This window comes from Cornus florida, unplaced genomic scaffold (genome assembly GCF_030987335.1).
Source record: "Cornus florida cultivar Cherokee Brave unplaced genomic scaffold, ASM3098733v1 CherokeeBrave_3.0.0_Hap2_Chr01, whole genome shotgun sequence".
In the NCBI taxonomy this organism is placed as follows: Eukaryota; Viridiplantae; Streptophyta; class Magnoliopsida; order Cornales; family Cornaceae; genus Cornus; species Cornus florida.
The window spans coordinates 7,125,276-7,151,069 of NW_026775571.1; the positions used below are offsets into that span (position 1 = coordinate 7,125,276).

Sequence of the window (25,794 nt, forward strand, 5' to 3'; positions counted from 1 at the left end):
GATCCTATTGATTCATTTATAACTTAGACGTTAGGGGGCATGACCCACTTCTGTTGTTTTCGTGCTTTAGATTTCAAGCTGATAGCTTTAAGAAATTGTATTTTGTTGCCTTGTATAATATGCTTTTATGTGGTTAGATTGCATTGAAGTTGTAAATTGCGGTTTGATTGTTCAGCATGGCCTAGGATGATTCCTTAGACTTATTTAGAACATAGACGTTAGGTGACATGATCACTTTAGTTGTTTCTGTATTTGAGATTGCAAGTTAATACCTTTAAGAACCTATATCTTGTTGCTTTGTATAACGTGCTTCCATATTGTTTAAATAGCATAGATGATGTGATTTATGCTAGAAACACTCTAAGGTAGCTTAGGATGCTCCTTGAATCTCATTTCAATATAGACGTTAGGTGGCATGAACCCCTTTAACATGTTTCACCTTAAGGTGATAAATTTGTAAAATGCTAGGTCGATGCATGCTCATCTCCTACGAGTAGCTTTATGTTACTTACCCCTACGATACTGGGGCATATTTCAGGTACGAAGACTTGGTTCGTGACGCTTACCATTCCTTGGATGTCGTGTAGCTTTCAAGTTTCCATTTCATGCGAATGTTAGTATGAAATGTCATTTTGTAGACTTATATGTCAAAATATGTATATTTGATTCCATGTATGTAATGTGTACTTAAGTATACTTTTTTCAATGTATTTGATATGTATGAGATGAGGCCGGAGGCCAATGAACATTATATTGTATTCTATGTACTTTTTAACTTCATGAAATATTGTGAAAATTTTGAAAAATCGCAAGTCATTGCTTCACCATGGTTGCATCGGGTGTGGGAATTCCATTCTCATTCTTTCATAGGGTCTCATAAATCATGTTTGAAGTGTGGCCAAGGGCCAAACCGTCATTTGATCCCGTTTTGTATTTTTGGATTCCGAGTTTTCATTCCAAGTTCCATTTTTGCCTTTTTGCCCGTTTGGGGGTCGGATTTTGTATCGGTGGTATTTTTAAGTCATGGACCATTGTAGCACGTCCAAATAAGTAAGTTACGTTTGCGTGCATGGTCGTTTTCGGGCAAAACCTTGTCGTTTGTGTTTTGAGCCTCTTGTGAATTCATTTCGCATTTTTTTTGCATATTCTGATCTAAGGGCATTATGGACCTTTCACATCAGTTTTATTTTCTTCTTTTGACATGGTTGAATAGAAAACATGATTTTAGGGGGGTTTCTTATTCGTGTTTTTTCAGAAAATGTCGTCTTGGTACCGAAAATCCCTCGTGAAGTTTCAGCTTCCAGTTTTCATTTAGCAACTTTATGACCCTCTTGTTCAGTTCTAATCTAGGGGCATTTTGGGGATTTCACAGTGAGTTTTTTTCGATTCCGTTTGTGTTGTCGGGTAGAAAACTCGATTTTAAGGGGGGTTTCTTCTTCGTGTTTTTCCAGAAAAACTCGTCTTGACCTCCGTTTCAAGCCTCAGTTCTGGGTAGATCAAAAAAAATGTAGCAGCAGCCAAGGGCTGCCACCAGCCATGTCTTTGGGCGCCGGCATGCGCGCCGGTGGGCTCGCGCATGGACGCCGTGTGTGCCATGGCCCTCGTCGGGCCGCCGCGACGTCAATTCTTCTTTTGGGCTTTTCTCCTTCGTCCGGACTCCGATTCAAGTGAATTTTTTTTAAACTTGACCAATTTTTCAATGTCTTTCCAACAGTGTGCTCGGTTGCACCCAGTTCTTCCTAGATAATTACCAGTTTGCCCTTAAAGCTTTAAGTGTCCGTTTTTCATCGTCATGCCGTTTCTCCTTCGTCCGGACTCCGAATCATGTGATTCTTGAGTTCATCTTAATTAGTTTTTCGTTGTCCTTCCAGCGGTGTGCTCGGTGGCACCTGAATCCACATTTTTTAAAAATGACTATTTTGCCCCTGGGGGCTTATTTGTCATATTTTGACCTTTTGCTTCGGCATCAGTTTTCATTGAGTTCCATGACCTCATGGAAGGTCATTTTGACTTCTTAGAATCCTGTTTTCTGTTTTCGCTTCCACATATCGGATCCGTTATCGGGTCAAATCTTCGGTTCATCACAGGACACGCTGGCCTAAAAACCAGGGTTGTCACAAGTGGTATCAGAGCTCCTAGGTTTGAAAACCTTAGGACAACGGGTTTTGGGTGCATATCATGCTCACGTTGTTTTGCTTTGATGTGTCATTTATATCTTAATAACATGCCTTGTCTGATAACATGTCTTGTATGATAACATGTTCACAGGCTTAGGTGTTTTGAGACATCTATTATTTGTTAAGCATACTTTATGTGTGAATATGCTTCCTGATAACATGTTCTGTGTCACTATCATGTTCTGGTGTGATAACATGTCTATGTGCTTCTTAATAACATGTTTGATTTGATAACATGCCTATTTGCTTATGTGGCAACTTGTTTACTACTTGTGTGAGTAGATAGTTATGCTATGTTGCATGCTACTTGTTTACTTTATGTCAAGTTTTTGCATTGTCTCTCAGGTCCCTTGGATGCGTAGTTTCTTCCTTGGGTAGGAGAAATTCATTCTGTGAGGACCCATGTAGGGAACCTTTTTGTCTGTTCTGTTGGTTGATGCGAGTGAGGCTCATGTGAGCGTAGACGACTACGATTCATTTCCTTTTCCTTGTCTAGTGAAGTGAGACATGGGCCAGGGAGGTACCGTTTCATTTCCTTTTCCATCATGGCTTTTAGATCTAAGGCCTTAAGCATAATGATGCCAGAGTCATTATTGTCAGAGTTTTGGGATTAGCTACCCCAACTCTCGCAGATGCCTGGTTCCCGCGGTGCTTTTGGTAATAATCATTTTCGACATTGATGTCATCCGTATCAATAAGTTTCTCAGAGTTGACCTGGTACCGTCATGCTACCTTGCTGATGAGTAAGTGTGGGAGGGTTCTGGTCACTGTTCGTACTGCCTTGTCACTCTATTCTTTCACTGTGTTTGACGTTTTGTTTTCTTGGGATTCTCTCGGTGGTTGACGTTGAGTTAACGTACCGATTCGTATGAGGTGTTGCCTTAGTTCATGGTTTTGCGTTCCTTCAGTTGATCTTTAGACTTCAGGATTTGTCCTTCTGTGCGTTGTGAGCTGTCCTTTGATTTGACCTTTTATTCAGTCATTATTATGTTCTCTCTGGTATGTTCCTAATTTCGGGGACGAAATTCCTTTAAGGAAGGTAGGTTGTAACGACCCAGTCATTTGCCTTCCTTTCCTTTTTCTTGAAATTTTACGAATAAAATTTTTTCGTTTAATTTTCGTTTCTGAGCTCTATTTCGTGTCACTTAGTGTCATCTCAAGTGCTCGGAATTGGTTCCTGAGACTCTTTTCCGTGGACTGACAACTTCCTTTGAGGACCGAGTCATTTTCACATTTTTCGTTTTTCGACACTATTCACTTTTCGTCATTTTCCCTATTTCGTCCTTTTCCCCGTTTGACACTTTGTTGGCGTAACCACACTTCTTGTGTTCAGAGTTGGTTTTTGACTTCATGTATCTCCATCTTGAGTAGTTTCCACGAAATACGTATCTTTACTTTTACAAGAAAGTACTCTGGTTGCTCCCGGTGTCCATAGGGGCATGGATGCAAAGTTCTTTGAAATTATTTTCTTTTCTTGGGGTGTTTTTCATAAATATCTTTTGAAGATATTTTATTTCAGGGGTTTTTAAGAAAATATTTTTGGAGGATATTTTTATTCTGGGCCATAAGTGCAATTAATGAAAGTTATTGCAAAATGTCTTGTTTGAGCCTGGATCCTCGTACGGGATTCATTTTCACATTTCGTCGAGTTGTGTACTCTTGGAATTTCCTCCTGGTCGATGTTTTTCAGTTTCAGGGTTTCTGGCCCCAGTTTGCGCCAAACTTGTTTTGGGCATAACTTTCTGCTCGGGACTCAGTTTTTGACACCGTTTCTTTCGTTGTTCATATTTTATCACTTTAAATCTTTTTTGTTAACAAAGTTTTGCCACTTGACCGCGTCTGCTCAAATTTTACTTTTTCGGACCTGGCGGGGCCTGTTCGGGGCACTTTTTGAGATTTCTATAAAAGGGGCAAAGATATTTCATTTTTTATCTTCTCCCCTCTTCATGCATGACCTGGAGCTCCCATGGCAGCCCAAGGGGTGCTGCCATCTTCTCTCTCCTCTTTTGGTTCACTTTTTCTTGATGGAAAGTCTTCGGCCTTAACGTTTGTTGTTCCCCTCGCCGTGCTCTACCTTTCACCCTTATTAGAATTCAGTTTTGACCATTTCTTGAGTTTGGTTTTGAGGTCAAGTTATGATTTTGATGGGGCTTTGATGGGGGTTATGTTCACGGCGTCGTCCCTGACAAAACCTAGTAGTTTCGTCGAATTCGGAGCCGTTCCATTTTCATGGCTTTTGAGATTTTCATCTCAAATTGAGGTAGGAGATGTTCTAGGTTTAAATTCTTGCTATATAGCATGCTTGTGATGCTTATACTACTTGTTTGCATGATTAAATATAAAATCTAGAGATTTTATTATTTATTTTTCTTGTACGGGATCTAATTTTCCCAGTTGCTCGTGAGTTGGTTTAAACATGTAGCATGATTTTATATTGCCCCTTGATATGCTCATTATCGTGTATTAAAATTGGAACATTTGAATAAGTATTAAAGATTTTATTTAATATTTAACTTAGGTGAAAGATTAATTCACATGGCCTTAACTAGCTTAAAATCAATATATGTTAGCATATTAAATTAGGCCTTAGCATGCTCTCCAACATAGTTGAATTTGAAAGTGATTGGAGGTGTTTGGAAAATTAGTAATTATTAATTAATTTGATTAATTAATTTGGCCCGAGTGCACTATTCACTCTATTTAAATTTCGATTTGATATTCCTGATTTACATGCCATATAGTTTCACATATATTTAATTTAGAATATTTGGTTAGGTTTTGAAACCTTTTATTTAATTAAATTTCATGTTTAAGATTTAATCCTCATGGTGATATACAACTTGGAATTGTATTGTGGCATGCTAGGAAATTAAGTTTTGGTATGGTTGTTCACATGTATTAAATTGGGATTTATTACATGAGAATTACAACTTTTGTTTTATATTTAACTTTAGTGAAGGTTTAATTCGCATGGTCGTAAATTGAATGAAATAAACTTGTAATGTGATATTACATTAGTCCTTAGCATGTTTTCTAACATAGGTTAATTTGAGAGCATTTGGTTAAGTTTGAAAATCAAGAGATTTTAATTAAAAGAATTAATTAAAATCTATTTTGTGGTCCAATTAGCTTAATTAAGGTTTTAACTTGATATTTGTATTGGCCATGACTTGTTTACTAGTATATATTATTTTGGGACTATTAGAAGTTGTTTTAAAACCTTGGTAATTAAATTAGCATGATTTAATTAAAGTTCTACTTTGTTGTTCCAACAACCTAATTGAGTTTTAGAATGGATATAGGTGATGACCATGCCATGTCCTTTAACATGTATTAAATTGAAGTTATTTGGAATTGAATCGGAATCTAGAGAATTTAATTGTGTTTATCTATTTAAATTCAATCAATTTGCTCCATGATCTAGTTGTGTTTTAGAAGTGGTTTCTATATTCAAATCATGGACTTGGACTTGTTGTATATTCATTTAGTTATGATTTTAGGGGGGGTTACTTCATAACTTTTTTCCAAAAAGGGTTTAGAAAGTCCTCAAAATCACATTTCAAGTTCAAAAAGCTATTTTGCTTATCCGCAGGACGAGCACTCGTCTACGGGGATGAGCGCTCATAATCAGGGCAGTGGGTACTTCCTTGGCGTGCTCATTTATGAGTGCTCATCCATCCCTTTTTCAACACTGCACCTTCGACTTTAAATCATCATATCTCCTTCGTTTTAACTTCGCGTCGAAATAAACTTTTCAATGGTACCAATTACAGCTTCTGATTCAAATTATAGGTCAAGTTATTGAAGTTTTAGTGAGGTAGTGTCAAGATTTGGTTCGAATAGGGATGGGGTTTCTCTTCCTTCGACTTCATGACTGTGACGGCCCAAGTTTTTCAACCCGGTGCGTCTGTGATGAACTAAAAGTTGATCCGATAACGGATTCAAAATGCAAAAGCAAAAGATAAACCAAAGTATTTAGAGATATAAACCATCTCTAAGACACTAATGTAACCTTCCATGAGGTCATGGAACTCAAAGAGAACGAAAGCGGAAACAAGGGTCAAAACGGGCAAATCCGTGAACCAAGGGGTAAAATGGTGAATTCACAATAAAAATGTGGAAGTTGACTCTAAATAAGTCAAACAAAGTGAATACAACCTAATTTAATCATTTCATAACATTCCAAGAGGTTATAAGAACATTGGATAAGAATCCCACAGAAATGCCCCTTCCTGGTTTAAGCAAAAACTGACACTTTATCAATAAAACATGAATAACTCTCACTGTGATTTTAATCTGAGAATGAAATTGATACAATTGGAAAGCTGACTCAAAATCCATGAATTTAGGCTTAATAATCACCCCATTTGGATTAGAAATGAAGAAGTTATGGCCGTTTGAAGTCGTAACAACAGTGCTGAAACTGAACTAAAGAGCTACGCAAATGAGGGCTATTTCGATCGACTGAAATAAAGTTTCAATCGATTGTAACTCACAGAATACTTTCTGAAAATATGGTTTTAAGACTTAGTTGGTTCGATAGACCAAAATGAGGCATCGATCGACCGAACTGGAGTTTCGGTCGACCAAAACTCCTTGAAAAACTGCTAGATGACCTGTTAAGCACATGATTTGTTGAGATTTCACCAAGCCTCAAACCCCAACATGAATGTGGTCCAAAAACAAGGTTTTAAAGCTATATAAGCACGCTCGCAAGTGTACTTTATATAAAGAAACATGTTACAATGGCTCATGGTCTCATTACACAACATTTATAAAATTTGACATGCCAAACCTCCAAAGTTGATAAAAATACATCCTCAGTTAGAATGTGGCGCCAAATGAGTACAAGTACTAAATTTAAACATGCTTGGCCCTTGGCCTCTTGTCATACATATCAAATATATTGGAAAGAGCGTAATTATGTGCACTTTACATGATTAGAATCAAATATACACATTTTGACATATAAGGCTACAAGCGGCATTTCAAGCCAACCTTCACACGAATGGAAACATTCTAGTCCACAAACCATCCAAGCATAATGAGAGTCTCAACTTTAATTCCTGTACCTGAAAAATGTCCCAACTACGTGGGTGAGTAACATAAAGCTACTCATAGGAAATGAGCATGCATCGACCTAGCATTTTAAAATTTTGTCACCTTAAGGTGAAACATGTTAAAGAGGTTCATGCCACCTAACGTGTATATCAAGATGAGACTCGGGGAGCATCCTAAACTACCCTATATCATTGCTAGTAGAAATTGCATCATTCATGCAATTTTAATAACATAAGAACATGTTATACAAGGCATCAAGATATAGATTCTCAAAGTTATGAACTTGAAATCTAAAATGCGAAAATGACTAAAGTAGGTCACGCCACCTAACGTCTATGTTTCAAATGAATCTATAGGATCATTCCTAAGCTACATTTGAACAATAAAATGCGAATCACAATATCTATGCAATTTAACCAACATAGAAGCATGCTATACCAAACAACAAGATATAGATTCTCAAAGTTATCAACTTAAAATCTAAAAGTGCGAAATCAACTAAATATAGCAACTTAGTATAATTAGAATATCTAATACCACACATCAAGACATAGATTCTCTAGATTATTAACTAGAAATCTAAAAGGGCGAAATCAAATAGTGGAAAACTTGGACATCATGCTCGGAATTCTACCGAGACTTCAACGGTTATTTCGGATATTAACCCGCTGGGAAGACCACCCTAGTGCGCACTGTCTCAAATGGGGAGAACTCATACCTCCGCACTAGAGCCAAACTCTAGCCATATCACAGTAACAATGTCCCAAGTGACTCCAAAATAAATAAGTTGACAACTTATATACATCTAAAATAGTACACGAAACTACTTTCATGCACTAGTAGGTTGAAACCACAGAATACATACTCTAAATCCATAACTACTATAGGATGACAATGTCAAATCTTCAGAGCGCGATTCGTTATGCGCTATAATAACATCACATGTCGAATCTTCAGTGTGTGATTCGTTACACCCTATAACAATATAATCCAATATTGAAAACATAAACTCATAAATCCATTACAAGTCAAAAATCATGCTTTAAACATACTATCAATGTCAACACATGATTAAATCATTAACGCCATAGAAACGGAAATTAATTACATAGCCTAATTAATTTCTCTAGGTTTCAAATCTTAATCAAATGACCCCTAATCAACACATGTTAGACAACATAGCGTGGTCATTGTATAAATCAATTCAAAAGCTTAATTAGGCCATTTAAATAATAAAATAGAATTTAATTAAATCAGATAATCAAATCCCTAAATTCTAAAACAACATAAAATAGTCCCAAATTAACATATGCTAGTATACAAGTCCTAGTCATCTCAAATATCAAGTCAAAACTTAATTAAGCCAAATGAATCATTAAATAGATTTTAATTAATCATTTTAATTAAAATCTCTAAATTTTCATACTTATCCAAATGCTCTCAAATTAAATTATGTTAAAAAACATGCCAAGACTTAATTTAAAAGCATGTTACAAGTTAATTTCATACAAGGTACGGCCATGGAATTTAATGTTTCACAAAGATAAATATTATATAAAAAGTGCAATTCTTATTCAAATAATTCCAATTTGATATATGTTAATAAACATAACAAAACATAATTTATCATCATGCCATAATTCAATTTTAGGCTATATGCATCATTGCAGATTAAATCTCATGCAAAGAATTAAATATTACTAATATTCTAGATTTGATACAAGGCATACAAATAAGTTGTATAATCATGGAAAACACTCAACACAACACATATAAAATCCTAAAACATCCCCTACCTCCATTTGAGATGAAATCTCAAAAATCCCCACCGAAATGAAATCGCTCCGAATCCGAAAACTTCAAGGTTTTGTCGGGGACAACATGGTGAACAAGAATCCCAAGGAAGCCCCATCAAAATCACAACTTGACTTCAAACCCGAACTCAAGAAATGGCAAAAAAATGAATTCTAATAAGGGGGAAAGGTAGAGCACGACAAGGTGAACATAAAACGCTAAGGCACTACACCTTTTTACCAAAGGGAAGTGGCCGGAAAAGAAGAAAGAAGGGTGGCAGCTATGGCTGCCATGGATGCCGGCCAAGGAGGGAGGAAGAAGAAGAGAAAATCTGATTTTTCTCCTACTATTTATAGAAAAACCCTAAAAGTGCCTCGAACGGGCCCTACCGGGTCTGGGAAAGTGGAATTTGAGCAGACGCACTCAACTGGCAAAACTCCATGAACAAAAAAAATTGAAAATAAGAAAATATGAATAACGGAAGAAACGGCGTTGAAAACTGAGTCCCGAGTAGAGAGATATGCTCCAAACAAGTTTGGCGTAAACCGGGGTCAGAAACCCTGAAACTAGAGAAAAACGACCAGAAGGAAATTCTAAGAGTACGCGACTCAACGAAAATCGAAAATAAATCCTGTATGAGGATCCAGGCTCAAAACAAGACATTTTGCAATAACTTTCATTAATTGCACAATGGCCCTCCATAAAGTGAAAACTACACTAATGGCCCAGAATGAAAATATCTTCCAAAAATATTTTTTTAAAAACCCCAAAAATAAAATATCTTCAAAATATATTTATGAAAAACACCCTAAGAAAAGACAAAGATTCTGAAAAACCATGCATCTATGCCCCTATGGACACCGGAAGCAACCAGAGTACTTTACTGCAAAAGTAAAGATACGTATTTCGTGGAAACCACTGAGAATGAAGATACGTGTAGTTAGAAACCAACTTCGAACACAAGAAGTGAGGTTTTGCCAAAAAGTGACGAACGGGGAAAAGACGAAATAGGGAAAAGGACGAAAAGTGAATAGTGTCAAAAAACAAAAAATGTGGAAATGACTCGGTCCTTAAAGGAAGTTGTCAATCTAAAGAAAAGAGTTTTAGAAACTATTTTCGAGCACTCGAAAATGACACTAAGTGATGAGAAACTGAACTCAGAAAGAAAAAAATCAACAAAAAAAAAAAACATCCGTGAAAATCTGAGAAAAAGGAAAGGAAGGAAAATGACCGGGTCATTACAACGCATTTTTGTGGGATTCTTGTCCAATGTTCTTTATCCCTCTTGGAATGTTGTGAAATGATTAAATTAGGTTGTATTCATCTTGTTTGACTTGTTTAGAGTCAAGTTCCACATTTTAATTGTGAATTAACCATTTTACCCCTTAGTTCACAGATTTGCCCGTTTTGACCCTTATTTCTGCTTTCGTTCTCTTTGAGTTCCGTGACCTCATGGAGGTTACATTGGTGTCTTAGAGATGGTTTATATCTCTAAATACTTTGGTTTATCTTTTGCTTCCGTATTTCAGATCCATTATCGGATCAACTTTCAGTTCATCACTGACGCACCGGGTTGAAAAACTTGGGCCGTCACAAGTGGTATCAGAGCTTCTAGGTTTGAATACCTTGGACGACGGGTTTTGGATGCATACCATGCTCTGATTGATTTGTTTTGATATGTTCACATGCTTTTTGATAACATGTCTACGTGCCTTTTGATAACATGCTTGGTGCAAGGACATGTTTTCTGCGCTTATTTGCTTATGTGTTTAAAAGCATCTTGGATTGATACGTGCTTATGTGTTTAAGTACCTAAAAGCTTTCGTTATCTGTTTAGCATGTTGTATATGCTTATTTGCTTTAGCATGACTGTATGTTGCATACATTGACGTGCTACTTATTTGATGCATTCACTGAGCGAGTTGCATTTGATCATAATAACTTGCATTATTATTGATCTCATTTCCTTTTTACGGATATAGCGTCACAGTTTTGACTCACGGAGAGTCTTCTCGTTTGGGACTTGGGTGAGTATAAGGGTTGTAGTCTCCGTCTGGCGAGATAAGACGTGGTCCACGGAGGCACCATTCGTCTCATTCTCTTTTGTCTTTTCTTGATGTAGTCATGGTAGTGTTAGAGGCACCGATGACATCTCTTAGGACTTCCTGGTGGTCTTTGCATCATTGATGTCATTAAGATCTTTGTTTCTAGTGTCATGGGACGATGAGTCAGGGCTGACTCGAGTCCTTCCTTTGGGAGTTGGGAAGTTGCTTTTTGAGCCTCAGGGCGAGGTTCTTGTGTCTTATTTTCTTAGGATAATGGTTTTGGGATTTGGATGGGTGTGTTCACCTAGGATTTTTCTTGTGTTGCCTCGGACAGCTCTTACGAGCTACAGTTGGGATGTGAACAGTTTCATGTAATTAATTACATTGGTGCAATTAATTATTCTCCTCGTTTAGGGTTTTGGTAGAATCCTGTAGAGTTCCTATCGAACTCGTTGGCATCTTGGATTGGAGGTTTTCTTGTTGATGTCTCGTGACGTTTAGCATTGGTGTTATCCATTTCGTTGTTGTCTTATTTCATGTGGTGTTGGGATTCCATCGAGGTATGAGTTGGTCTTGGGAAAGACTTGCTAACTCTATGTTTAGGTGACCTTAGTGGTTATTTGGGGGATGATTCCTTTCCTCGTAGTGAGAGATTGGACTCATCCAGGTTTTGTGTTACGTTTTCTGAGAAGTTGTCCTTTGAGAGGCATTCCATTCATTTCTTCTTGTTTTGTAAAAATCTCTTTGTATGATTACTTTTACATGTTTATGAGCCCCATTGTTTTCGGGCATGCCTTAGAAACATGTTTAGGATTTATGACTATGTGGTAGTTGTATGAGGACGTATATGATATGTTTGTTTATACAGTATTTGTTAACCATGTTTATGCCATTGGTGGTGTATAGTGCATTGCTATTTGTTTAACCTCTATGTGATAGATGGTTTATTTGGTTTATCTTATATGTACTGTGCTTAGTACCATGAATTTATTTGATTTATGTCATTTAAATTTTGCGAGCATATACTATGTGAGTATTTGGTTTATACTGTTTCATCTTTCTTGCACTTATGTTGGGTTTTGTGACCTTGGTTGTCGGGATTGTCATTAGTGACCTACGTTGTAGACTTGTGTTTTGAAGATTTTAGTTGTCCATTATAGGGATTTTGACCCAGCCTTTTGTCTTCTGTATGTAGCCTTACGGTAGGCCTACTACAGACCTGTGCATAGGTTTTCGGTTTTGTGTGTCCGATCCATTGGCTTGAGGGCACAGACTTGTCAGGCTTTGGATTCATGACCGGAGGTTGTTGATAAGGGTGTCTTGCAATGTAAGAGTTGCTGGCTCTACTTGCACTCTAGATTTAAGGCCTTAAGCGTAACGGTGCTAATGACATTGTTATTAGAGTTTTGGGATTAGTTACCCCAACTCTCGCGGATGCCTGGTTTCCGTAGTGCTTTTGGTAATGATCATTTCTGACATTGATGTCATTTGTATCAAAAAATTTCTTATGGTGGTATGTTATGAACTAATGCTTTATATTGTCATGCTACCTTACTGACGAGTAAGTGTGGGTGGGTCTTGTTCATTGTTTATACTACCATATCATTTTTAGCCATCTGTCATGATTTGACTTGTCGTTGTCTTGGGGATCCTCTCGGTGATTGACTTTGAGTTGATATGCCGATTCGTTTGGAGAGTGTCACTCAGTCTTTGGTTTTCGCGTTCCTTTGGGAGACCTTTAGGCATTAAAGTTGTCTTTTCGCACCTTATGGGTTGTCCTTTGTTTTGATCTTGTTTCGATCTTGTTCAATTCTTTTGTCTATTCTGGATTTCGGGGACGAAATCCCTTTTAGGAGGGTAGGTTGTAATGACCCTGTTATTTTCCTTCCTTTCATTTTTCTCAGATTTTCACGGATATTTTTTTTTCTATTGATCTTTTTCTTTCTGAGTTCAGTTTCTTATCACTTAGTGTCATCTTGAGTGCTCGGAAATTGTTTCTAAAACTCTTTTCTTTGGATTGACAACTTCCTTTAAGGACCGAGTCATTTCCACATTTTTCGTTTTTTGATACTATTCACTTTTCGTCCTTTTCCCTATTTCGTCTTTTCCCCGTTTTCGTCACTTTTTGGTAAAGCCTCACTTCTTGTGTTTGGAGTTGGCTTCTAACTACACGTATCTTTAATCTCAGTGATTTACACAAAATACGTATCTTTACTTTTGCAGTAAAGTACTCTGGTTGCTCCTAGAGTCCATAGGGGCATGGATGTATGGTTTTTCAGAATCTTTCTCTTTTCTTGGGGTGTTTTTCATAAATATCTTTTGAAGATATTTTATTTTAGGGGTTTTTAAGAAAATATTTTTGGAAGATATTTTCATTCTGGGCCATTAGTATAGTTTTCACTTTTTAGAGGGCTATTGTGCAATTAATGAAAGTTATTGCAAAATGTCTTGTTTCAAGCCTGGATTCTCGTACAGGATTTATTTTCACTTTTCGTCGAGTCGCGTACTCTTATAATTTCCTTCTGGTCATTTTTCTCTAGTTTTAGGGTTTCCGACCCTAGTTTGCGCCAAACTTGTTTGGAGCATATCTCTCTGCTCGGGACTCAGTTTTCAACGTTGTTTCTTCCGTTATTCATATTTTCTCATTTTAAATCTTTTTCGTTCATGGAGTTTTGCCGTTTGAGTGCGTTTGCTCAAATTCCACTTTTCTGGATCCAGCGGGGCCCGTTTGGGGCATTTTTAGGGTTTTTCTATAAATAAGTTGACTTAGGAGAAAAATCAAATTTTCTCTTTTTCTTCCTCCCTCCTTGGCTGGCCATCCATGGCAGCCATGGCTGCCGCCCTTCTCTCTTCTTTTCCGGCCACTTCCCTTTGGTAAAAAGGTGTAGTGCCTTAGCGTTTTATGTTCACCTTGTCATGCTCTACCTTTCCCCCTTATTAGAATTCATTTTTGGCCATTTCTTGAGTTCGGATTTGAAGTCAAGTTGTGATTTTGATGGGACTTCCTTGGGATTCTTGTTCACCGTGCTGTCCCTGACAAAACCTTGAAGTTTTCGGATTCGGAGCGATTTCATTTCGGTGGGGATTTGAGATTTCATCTCAAATGGAGGTAGGGGATGTTTTAGGATTTTATATGTGTTGTGTTGAGTGTTTTCCATGATTATACAACTTGTTTGTATGCCTTGTATCAAATCTAGAATATTAGTAATATTTAATTCTTTGCATGAGATTTAATCTACAATGATGTATATAGCCTAGAATTGAATTATGGCATGATGATAAATTATGTTTTGATATGTTTGTTAACATATATCAAATTGGAATTATTTGAATAAGAATTGCACTTTTTATTTAATATTTATCTTTGTGAAAGATTAAATTCCATGGCCGTACCTTGAATGAAATTAACTTGTAACGTACTTTTAAATTTAGTCTTGGCATGTTCTTTAACATACTTTAATTTGAGAGCATTTGGATAAGTATGAAAATCTAGAGATTTTAATTAAAATGATTAATTAAAATCTATTTAATGGTTCATTTGGCTTAATTAAGTTTTGACTTGATATTTGAGATGACTAGGACTTGTATACTAGCATATGTTAATTTGTAACCATTTTATGTTATTTTAGAATTTAGGGATTTGATTATCATGATTTAATTAAATTCTATTTTGTTGTTCAAATGGCCTAATTAAGCTTTTGAATTGATTTATGCAATGACCACGCTATATTGTCTAACATGTGTTGATTAGGGGTCATTTGATAGAGATTTGAACCTAGAGAAATTAATTAGGCTATGTAATTAATTTTCGTTTCTATGGCGTTAACGATTTAATCATGTGTTGACATTGATAATATGTTTAAAGCATGATTTTTTACTTGTAATGGATTTATGAGTTTATGTTTTCAATACTGGATTATATAGTTATAGGGTGTAACAAATCACACACTGAAGATTCGACATGTGATGTTATTATAGCGCGTAACGAATCGCGCTCTGAAGATTCGACATTGTCATCCTATAATAGTTATGGATTTAAAGCATGTATTGTGTGGTTTCAACCTACTTGTGCAAGAAGGTAGTTTCGTGTACTATTTTAGACGTATATAAGTTGTTAACTTATTTATTTTGGAGTCACTTGGGACATTATTACTGTGATATGGCTAGAGTTTGGCTCTAGTGCAGGAGGTATGAGTTCTCCCCATTTGAGACAATGCGCACTAGGGTGGTCTTCCCAATGGGTTAATGCCCGGAATCACCGTTGAGGTCTCGGCATAATTCCGAGCTTGGTGTCCAAGTCTTCCACTACTTGATTTCACACTTTTAGATTTCTAGTTAATAATCTAGAGAATCTGTGTCTTGATGTGTGGTATTAGATATTCTAATTATACTAAATTGCTATATTTAGTTGATTTTGCACTTTTAGATTTCAAGTTGAAAACTTTGAGAATTTATATCTTGTTGTTTGCTATAACATGCTTCTATGTTGGTTAAATTGCATAGATATTGTGATTCATGTTTTGTTGTTCAAATGTAGCTTAGGAATGATCCTATAGATTCATTTGTAACATAGACGTTAGGTGGCATGACCCACTTTGGTTGTTTTCGCATTTTAGATTTCAAGTTCATAACTTTGAGAATCTATATCTTGATGCCTTGTGTAACATGTTCTTATATTATTGAAATTGCATAAGTGATGTGATTTATACTAGCAATGATCTAGGGTAGTTTAGGATGCTCCCCGAGTCTCATCTTGATATAGACGTTAGGTGGCATGAACCCCTTTAACATGTTTCACCTTAAGGTGATAAAATTGTAAAATGTAGGTCGATGCATACTCATTTCCTACGAGTAGCTTTATGTTACTCACCCACGTAATGGGGACATTTTTCAGGTACATGAATTAAAGTTGAGACTCTTATTATGCTTAGATGGTTTGTGGACTTGAAGGTTTCCATTCGTGTGAAGGTTGACTTGAAATGCCACTTGTAGCTTTATATGTCAAAATGTGTATATTTGATTCTAATCTTGTAAAGTGCACATAATTATACTCTTTCCAATATATTTGATATGTATGACAAGAGGCCAAGGGCTAAGCATGTTTAAATTTAGTACTTGTACTCATTTGGCACCACATTCTAATTGAGGATGTATTTTTATCAACTTTGGAAGTTTGGCATGTCAAATTTTGTAAATGTTGTGTAATGAGGCCCTGGGCCATTGTAACATGTTTCTTTATATAAAGTACACTTGCGAGCATGGTTTTATTGCAATAAAACTTTGTTTTTGGACCATATTCACATTGGGATTTGAGGCTTGGGTGAAGTCTCAACAAATCATGTGCTTAGTAGGTCATCCAGTAGCTTTTCAAGGAGTTTCGGTCGACCGAAACTCCAATTCGGTCGACCGATGCCTCATTTTGGTCTATCGAACCAACCAAGCCTTAAAACCATATTTTCAGAAAGTATTCTGTGAGTTTCAGTCGACTGAAACTCTATTTCGGTTGACCGAAATAGCCCTCATTTGCGCAGCTCTTTAGTTTAGTTTCAACATTGTTGTTTCTACTTCAAATAGCCATAAATTCTTCATTTCTAACCCAAATGGGGTGATTCTTGAGCCTAAATTCATGAATTTTGAGTCAGATTTCCAATGGTATCAATTCCATTCTCAGATTCAAATCACAGTGAGAGTTATTCATGTTTTAGTGAGAGGGTGTTAGTTTTTGCTTAAACCGGGAAGGGGCATTTTTGTGGGATTCTTGTCCATGTTCTTAGAACCTCTTGGAATATTGTGAAATGATTAAATTAGGTTGTATTCACCTTGTTTGACTTGTTTAGAGTCAAGTTCCTCATTTTAATTGTGAATTGACCATTTTATCCCTTGGTTCACGGATTTGCCAGTTTTGACCCTTGTTTCCGCTTTCGTTCTCTTTGAGTTCCGTGACCTCATGGAAGGTTACATTGGTGTCTTAGAGATGTTTTATGTCTCTAAATACTTTGGTTTATCTTTTACTTCTGCATTTCGGATCCGTTATTTGATCAACTTTCAGTTCATCACTGACACGGGTTGAAAAACTTGGGCCGTCACAAAGGCTTTATATCTTTTTCGTCCAAACTCTAAAGCCGGTGATTCTTGAGTCTAGCTTCATTCATTTTTCATTATCTTTCCAATGGTATGCACGTGGGCATCCATTTCAGTTTGAAATGACCATTTTACCCTTGGTTCATTTCTTCTCGAGTTGAAATCCTTGATTCATTATTTGACTCATTTGAGTTTCGTGGCTTTATAGGCAGTCATTTTGGTGCCTTAAGGATGACGTACATCTCTAGTGGCCATTTTTCATCTTTTGCTTCTGCAATTCGGATCCGTTATCGGGTCATCTTTTGGTCATCACTGACGCACAGGGTTTACAAAACTTGGGCCGTCACAAGTGGTATCAGAGTTCCTAGGTTTGAATACCTTAGGATGATAGGTTTTGAGTGCATATCATGCTTTTGTTGATCTACTTTGATATATTCACATGCCTTTGATAACATGTTTTGGTATTGTAACATGTTTATGTGTTTCTTGATAACACGTTTGATATTATGACATGTCTCTATGCTTATATGTTTATGTGCTTAGAAGCATCTTCGTTTAATATGTATGCTTATTTGTTTAAGTACTTAACTGTTTAAACAGCTTTCTTTGATTACTTAGCATGACCGTATGTTGTATACCTTGTTTTGCTTGTGTTTCATACATTTATAGTGTGAGTTGCATCCAGTCATAATAACTTGTGTTATTGTTGACCTTTTTCCTTTCGTATGCCTAGCATCATGGTTATCACGTGTGGAGAGTCTTCACAACAGGGTACTGAGGAACAGGTGGCTGTCACTGAGTTCACGAGGGGTTCGGGAAGGCCCAAGATTCCAGTTCGTGGCGTGGGTGCTAATCCACCGCGGGCACTGACTTATGAGGAACGAGTGGCTCAAGGGATCAACCAGGGGATTGCTGAATCCCTATAGGAATTGATATGCAGACAGGTGGTAGGGATACAGATTCCGGTACCGGCACCAACACTGATAGTCAATGAGGCAATGGTGTACTTTATGAGACTACTGAGGGTTAAGATTGATCCATTTACGGGGAGTTTAGATCCGCTAGTCTCAGAAGCTTAGTTGGACCTTATGGCTCGCAAGTTAGATAGTATGGTGGTACCGACGGACTAGTTGAGGATTTCTTTGACTGCCTCTATGTTCATGGGAGATGTAAATATCTAGTGGAGTTCTATGACCAATGTCCACAATGTTTAGTTGATGACTTGGAATGAGTTCAGAGATTTGTTCTTCGAGCACTTCTTTCCGAGGGCTATGAAGGGGGAGATGAGAATACAGTTCACAGGTCTTATCAGGGCACTATGAGTGTCACTAAGTTTGAGGACACGATTTACTTCTCTCTCTTGTTTTGCTGAGGACATGGTGGCGACAGATGAGGCCAGGGCAATGAAGTTTTAGGATGGGCTACATCTTGACATCAGGCTACAGGTCTCAATTCTTGATTTGAGGACTTACAGAGAGGTGGTCCAGAGGGCTATGTGAGCTGAGGTAAAGGAACAGGATCAGTCACGGATCAGAGGTTCACATAAGCAGCCTCGCGAAAATAATTAATCATCTTCTGGGAGTCAGTGGAAGAAGGCTTAGGCAGGGAAAATACTCACTCATAGGGGGCACCGCAACAGATTCATTCTGCACCCACAGTTCCTATATCTACGGGATCAACCCAGAGTGTATGCCTAAGGATTTGCCTTAACTGTTGTAGCATGTTGCATATGCTTGTCTGGTGTTAGCATGTTGAATATGCTTCTATATTTTAGCATAACTGTATGTTGCATACAATTCGTGCTTTTAGTATGTACTACTTGTTTCGTACATTCAAGGCGTAAGTTGCATTAGGTCTTAATGACTTGAGTTATTGTTGACCTTGTCCCTTATGTGTGTAGCACCATGGTTTTGACTTGCGAGGAGTCTTCTCGTTACGTTGGAGTGGATGAGCAGGTTACAGACACCGGGCTCGCACGGGGTCCAGGGAGGCCCAGGGCTCGACCTCGTGGCGTGGATCCTAATCCACCATGAGTGCCGACTTATGAGGAACAGATCGCACAGGGAGTGGCTCTGGGGATGTCAGAGTCCATTCAGCAGATGTTTTGCCAGCACATTGCAAGGATGCAGATTTTGGTACCGGCACCAGTTGATAATGAGGCATTGGACTACTTCATGAAGTTAGAGAGGGTTAAGGTCAACCAATTTGTAGGGAGTATGGATCTGCTTGCTTCAGAGGCATGGTTTAATCTTATGGTATGTAAGCTCGATAGTATGGCAGTATCTATAGACCGATTGAGGATCTCCTTAACAGCTTCTATGTTCATGGGAGATGCCGATATCTAGTGGAGGTCTATGACCAATATCCACGATATGGAGGTGATGACGTGGGAGGAGTTCAGAACATTATTCTTCGACTACTTCTTTCCAAGGGCTATGAGGCAGGACATGAGAGTGCAGTTCATAGGTCTCTATCAGGGCATAATGAGTGTCATTGAGTATGAGACACACTTCACTTCTCTTTCCCGTTATGCATTGGAGATGGTAGCTACTGATGAGCTCAGGGCGAAGAAGTTTCAAGATGGGTTACATCTTGATATTAGGCCACGGATTTCAGTGTTGGATTTGAGGACCTACGGGGAGGTAGTGCAGAAAGCTATGTTGGTTGAGGCAGAGGACCGAGATCAGTGTAGGATCAAGGGTTCATATAAGCAGTCTCGTGGAGAGGCTTCATCAGTATCTGTTGGGGATTAATGGAAAAAGGCTAAGGCCGGGGACAGTTCACGTACTTAGGGACAATCACAGCAGGCTTGGTCTGCACCTACAGTTCCTGTTTCCTCGAGGAAGTTGATTTATCACCACTGTCAGCAGCCGGGGCACATCAAGCCTCGCTGCCCACAATTGTAGCCTCAGGGCAGTTATTCCCAGACAGCTAAGTCTTCAGCTTTGACACAGGGGCTCTAGGGAGCTTGTCATTACTGCAAGCAACCCAGACATTTCAAAAGGGAGTGTCCACGCCTACTGGTGCGACCGAGCGTGTGCACAAAATAATGCACAACACTTTAGGTTTAGAAATAATGTCAAGTGAACACCATATTTTAAAATTTATAAAACAACTAAACACTTATACTATGGAGTATGAAGTGAACAGGGATCGTCCCAAGAAATCTAAACAATTATAGGTTTTTAGAATTGAATTCTACTTTAGTACCTATGTGACTGTTGAAAAGAGTTTTGTTTGTGATTAAAACTAATTTTAATGTAAATAATGCACATAAAGAATAGAGTTTAAAAGATTAGAAAGAGACTTAGGGTGTAGGATTCACCACTAAGTACATTCCCTAACTCACTCACTTTCAACTAATTGGGGAAATAATAATGTGTAATCTAAATGTGGCTAACAACTGCAATGAAAAGTGTAAACCATCAATTTCAAGCATGAATCAACTACTTAATGACAATTAAACTAAGTGTAGCGCAATTTACCAATTCAAAGTATGATTTATCAATTCAAGTTGCAATTTCAACACACATTAATCTAGAGGATAATGTAATTGTGACAATAAGTATGGATTTCAAACACAAGCATGGATTGTCTACTTACCTATGAATGAAAGTGCAATTAAACTAATTAAGCTTGAAATTAACTAAACTCAACAAGAATTTAACCTAATTAAATTAACTATGTCGTATAATCCATCTAGCAAAAGCAAATTCCATCAAATCAAAGCACAGTTACATCTAATTAACACAATGCATAGCCATCACAAGATTCAATTCACAAAGAAATCAAGTGTAGAGATTAATTATCAATCAAAAACATATAAGACAATATGAAGTTGACATAGATAATCAAATGAAAGAATTAATTTATATTTCAAGGTTATATAAAAATTACACAAATAATTCCCAAAAAGTGAAAAGAGAGAAAGTTTAGGTTACATGCTTAGGGTTTATCCAACCCTAAGTAGAAGAATCAGCCACTCATGATTGATGGAGTCGAAGACAGGAGAATCCCCATCATTTGCTTCATCTTCTCTGAGCTTTTCTTCCAAACCCTAGCCCGTTCTTCGTTTCTCCTCTTTCGCGTGTTTTCCAGAAAGAATATCGATATAACGATACAGACTAAAAAATAAAACTTAATTATCCAAATAATAATATTCACTAAAACTAATGAAAAACTAACCCTAAAAATAATGAGCTTGTTTCCCTTAAATAATAAACTCTATTAAAGCCCATAAGTTACAAAAAAATATAAGCCCAAAAGAAAAAATCCCGTAATGCTGCCAGGGGCTGGGGGATCGATCCCCCAGCCTTGGCGATCGATCCCCCAAGGGCATTTTTAGTTCTGTGAATAGTGGGGGATCGATCCCCCACTCTGGAGAATCGATCCCCCAGAGTTGGAATTTCATTTTACACCTTATTTAGCTCCATTTTGGCTCCGGGATAATTGATTTGCTTCTTCACCTTTGGGAACATAATCAAAGGCCCGAGAAAGATAGAATTGACCGCCTTTTAAAGAATAAGCATACTATACGAGCAATAGGCTGCGACCTCTTTTCGCCATTTTCTGAACTTTTTCTGAATGTCTTTATTTGACTCCAAAAAGACTTTAGTGGACCTAAATTAGTCCGTTTAAACCTTATTAACCTGAAATTAACAAAAACATAAATTAGAACTAAAACATGAAAACAAGATAGATGCAAGGACTAAAATACCCTAGTTTGGGTGCTAAAATGTGCAACATTTAAAGCACTTATCATGTCCCCAAACTTAGATATTGCTAGTCCGTAGCAATAACCTACAGTATATGAGAATGAAACAAACATATATACAACTATGAATTAATAAAGCAAATAAAGATAACACCACTTTTGTAGGGATCACGGTTACATTTAGCATATGCAACAAGCCTTTTAAACCCTTAAGTTACTCTTAGTGGACGAGTGAAGTCTCGTGAAGGTTTTCAGAAATGATACCCACAAATATCAACAGCTCTTTCTTACTTGAGAAAAAACGACACATATCAAACAAGTGTTGAAAGTAGACTACTTCAAGTATGCAAATTTCTGCCATTTCTAAGCTATTCTCAACATTGCAATATCATGCAAGTAAAAATGGTCCTCCAGACATCAATCAATTAATCATGCAAATTGAATCAATTCTATCATTCTTTTTAAGTGAACTGGCATCAAAATGTGTTGCTATCCTAACAAATCAAAGTAATGGCATAGCCTCACCCTCAAACTAGCATATAGATATTGTACCAGACATCAAGACATTGAATGAACCTTGTTATTCAATCAAACATTCCTTTTTAATTGATTTCATTTTATTATTATTATTATTATTATTTTTAATGTATGACCATATGCAATGTCCATGTTCCTTAAGCTCGCTAATCACCCCATGTAACAAGCGTTGAGCCAACGACTCCCAAACCAGATGGTCTTAGGGCGTTAAGTGTAAAGACACTCCTAAGAGCGTAATGACTCAGAATGGCTAGGTTACGAATTCAAACTAATCATACATCTTACATTCTTTCCTTGTCTTCCTTTTTAATCAGTTGACATGTTAAAAGAATGCAGTTTTTTTATTTTTTTTTTATTTTTTATTTTTTATCTTTGGTGAGTGCTTTTATTTCTTTTTTTTGCAAGGTCATTTTATCAAGAATGAAAGCTTTCAAAGCATACTAGCTCAATTGGGATAAATCAAGACAATAATCAACTAAGCATGTACCCTACAAATTGAATGATAGTGTGCGCAAGTGCAAATGTAGAATTCTAGAATCAACTCTCGAAGCATTTTTTAACAACAAGATGATGTGTACCACAAGAGCAAACATGATATCAAAAATTAAAAATATACCCCTAAATAGCATCCTAGAGCATACAAGAAGTATTAAACTCTAACAACTTGCTTTTCAAAGGCACTATGCCTCAAAAGTTCGAAATTATTGCCAAACACATCTCAAATCTCATCATGCATTTAAAACTCAACTTAAAATAGAATGAATCATAATGATTGAATATACTCCCAAACTTAAACTGTACATTGTTCTCAATGTGTAATGAGAACAATGAAAAATGATGGAAAGAGTATACCGTGATGGCAAAGACTATGAAATCCGGCAATGATCCAGTAGGAAAGACGTCTCCCCTAAACTTGGATGCAAAAACCTGTCTGTATAACCATTCTAGCAAACTCACATCAAATATCACATGGGATAAGTAATGCATACAGTCCAAAGCAATATATAACATGTTGCAAAGAGATAAGAAATGAAACCCTTTATAAAATATTAAAACATGTATATCCAATCATAAGGGTATACCGGTAACACATATTTTTAAATTTTTGTGAATTTTTTTTTATTTTTTATTTTTATTTTTAAAAGAAAAAAAGAAAAAAGAACATATATATACAACATATAAAATAAAAAAAATAAAAAAAAATAAATTAAGATTAACGACTAGTAAGACGGAATGTTACTGGGAATTTTTATTTTTTATTTTTTATCATCAATTTAGACTTTTAGAATTAGCAATTTAAATCCAAAATAAATCCTCACAAATTAAACCAAATTATGAACAACCCAGTTCAACCAAACTTTTTGCAATAACTTATTCTTGTTATTTTTTTTTGTTAAACGGATAAAAATTTTGTAATATATATATATATATATATATATATATATATATGGAAGAATTCTTTTCTTTTCTTTCACTCTGTCAAACTTGCAATCATTTTTCCCGGGATGACACAATAATGGAGAAGTGGATTATTCAAATGGAATATAAAGTGTCATTTTGTTCTTACTTTCTGTTCTCTTTTGAGTGGAATGATTCTCATTGTTTTTTTTTTTTTAAAAACTATTAGGTCGTGGATTTGCTACCAAAAGAATAAATCCTCAAACCGTCGGTGGAGAAAAACTCAGAACCATGGCCGGAATTTAACGCAGCTAACCGTCGGCGCAGCATGATCGGTTTCCTTTTTCATTACCCGTGACATCGGAAAAATAAAGGGCGAAGCAAAGGGCGCATGCTGTTTAAACGAAGCAAGGCCGAGTCTCAAATCGTGGCCTGAGGAAAACCCAGTCGGAATCGGAGAAGAAACCAGCGATTCACAAGCTCGCCGGAAGAACCCAGCCGGAATTAGAGAAGAACGAGCCGGAAAAATAAAGGGTTAATCACGATCCCGCCAGAAAGATAAAACCCAGCCGCGACGCCGAAGAAAAACCAGCCGCGAATCACTGGAGAAGAACCCAGAAATCGTTGCTGCTGTTTTTTTTTTTTATTTTGACCCACAAACTCGCCGGAGAAAGCCCAGTCAAAAACGCCGGAGAAACCCAGTTAAAACCGCCGGAAAGAAACAGTGATTCACACACTCGCCGGAATCGCTGGAGAAACACAGTCAAAATCGCCGGAAAGGAACTCAGCCGGCGCTGGAAAGACTAAACCAATCTTAACGTCGGAAGGAATAGCGAACAGCCGCGATCCGAAGAAAACCCAGCTGCGATCGTTGGAGAAAACCCAGATCCGACGTCGTTGAATGACCCAACCGCGACGCCGTTGAAATCCAGCCGTCGGTGCTACTGTTTTTCAGGAACGGCAACCCCACCCTTGTAATCGCACCCAACAACGTTTTACAAAGGAAAGCAAAGCTGCCGGAAGAGAAGAAGAAAGAACCGAGTCTCAAACCGGCGAAGTAAAGCAAAGGCCGAGAGCCATGGCGCCGGAATTGAATACCTTCGATGCCGCGGAAGAGAAGAGCGAACAGTGAGAGCGAACCAAGAAATTTAGATTGGAGGTGGGTAAGGTTTTCGCAGGGAAGGAGAAGAATTGGTGATGACGAATGAAGGAATTGGACCGATGAGGAAATTCGGAGGAAAAAAAAAAAAAATAAAAGATTGATGTATTTGGGGTTGAAGAGATTCTTGGGGAAAGGAAGAAAATTTTGTGACGAATGAAGGAATTGGACCGATGAGGAAATTCGGAGGAAAAAAAAAAAAAAAAAGATTGATGTATTTGAGGTTGAAGAGATTCTTGGGGAAAGAAAGAAAATTTTGTTTGGGCATGGAGGGTAGGGCAAGCTAAGGGCTCGGTCATCCTTAAGTGAGGGATCCTTAATTTTATGTCAAAAAAAAAAAAAAAAAAAAAAAAAAAACATTTTCTCTTCACTGTGTAATGTGAGAAAGTGGAAAGGGTTTGATCCCCATGATTGGGGATTGATCCACGTGAGCCCTTCTTTTGTTAGTCTGTGCCAAAGGATGGGAGTGATCTCTCATGGAATCAATTCTTTTCTTTTCTTTTCTTTTTAATTTTTTTTTTTTAAAAAATAAAACTAAAAAGAATATATAAATTAAAATGAAAAATTGATAAAAATAAAAATTAAAATAATAATAAATAAAATTAAAATAAAATCACTTACCAACTTATACTAACTAATACTTTTTTTTTTTTTTTTTTCCCTCATGGTGAGAAAGTGAAAAGGGTTTGATCCCCATGGTTGGGGGATTGATCTACATGAGCCCTTTTTTTGTTGCTCTATGCCAAAGTATGGGAGTGATCTCTCATGGAATCAATTCTTTTCTTTTCTTTTTTTTTTTAATTTTTTTTTTTAAAAACAAAACTAAAA

At 37.0% G+C, this 25,794-nt stretch overlaps 1 long non-coding RNA gene across 1 annotated transcript; it reads right to left on the minus strand.

Moving 5' to 3' along the window:
• Positions 1-21,009: 21,009 nt before the first annotated feature.
• Positions 21,010-25,585, minus strand: LOC132285535 (uncharacterized). The gene is made up of 2 exons (XR_009472573.1): positions 23,262-25,585; positions 21,010-21,807 (listed from the first exon to the last, which is right to left on the minus strand). It is a non-coding gene; the product is annotated as an uncharacterized LOC132285535 (long non-coding RNA).
• Positions 25,586-25,794: the final 209 nt, after the last annotated feature.